Genomic DNA, 1,107 nt, shown 5'->3' on the forward strand with positions numbered 1-1,107 from the left:
TGGTTTCAATGAGGAGTCATGGGGTGTGAAGTGGCGCGAAGGAGGAGGACCTTTGTTGTTCAAAAAATTCAAACTATTTTTTTTTACCATGGACACATTATGTCTGGTATTTACTTGAAATAACTTTTACAGGCCTTAGCCCTTTCTCTCCCTCTTTTCGTTCCCCTTCCGGTTGACTGTTCCCGGCGGGTACTAACATCCTCGTCGGCTTCGTGACCAGAGATGAGGCCTGTCGTATCCAGAACCAACCAATGGCGGAGACAAAGCTGAAGTGGAAGCGGTGCTGCGTAACATGTTGGGGCCTATCCCGATGCTACGGTTCCCAAGGCTATATGGACATTTATAGGTCCATGTCGCTTGGCACCAACTCACTTTTCTAAGGAGCCTGTATTTCAACTTGCCGGTTGAAATTTCCAGTCTCGTGTCAGTAACTTCTTCTCTGGTGAGCACATAGACCCCATGTTCATCCGTCATCGGAGCATACGGCAAGGACCCACAAAACCCAGAGTGGTGTATGTGAGGCGTTCATATGTGTCTATAGATCCCCTAAAGGTTTAAGTAAAAATTTACATTTTAAGTATTGGCTTTGGCCCCAGCTCTTCCTTTTTTTCGACCCCCCCCCATGATCCAAGGGTTCCTTCCCAGGTCAAAAAGCGGTTGGGGGATTTGTCCCAATCCCCTATAATGTTGCCATCAGTGTGATCCAGTGTTGTATTCGCGTCCATCACAACTCCCTGTAAGTCCATCACAAGTCCATCACAAGTCATTCAATCTTGAGACAATTCACAAGCTATTCAAATGAGCTATGACGAAAGCATTCCTTTGTCATTTTTCACCCTGTTACTTATGACTGGCCCTTTAAAGGGACTTGTGACTGGACTTGTGAAGGGACTTGTGATGGACTTGAATACAACGCTGCTCTGAACACGCCACTGCTTCATGCTGTCTAGTACGTACCGTGCTATGTGGGTCCAGTATGACGTACAACTTTACATAATGTACCGGTATTGTGGAGCGGTTAAAGACTCCAGCGAGTTGCGCTTTGAACACCGCAACAGAGTTCAAAGGTTTAACGCAGTAGGTGTCGTAATCAAGAAAAACATATTT

This window comes from Acanthaster planci, linkage group LG02, assembly GCF_054643075.1.
Source record: "Acanthaster planci isolate LZ-2023a linkage group LG02, COTS_SCS, whole genome shotgun sequence".
Classification (NCBI taxonomy): Eukaryota; Metazoa; Echinodermata; class Asteroidea; order Valvatida; family Acanthasteridae; genus Acanthaster; species Acanthaster planci.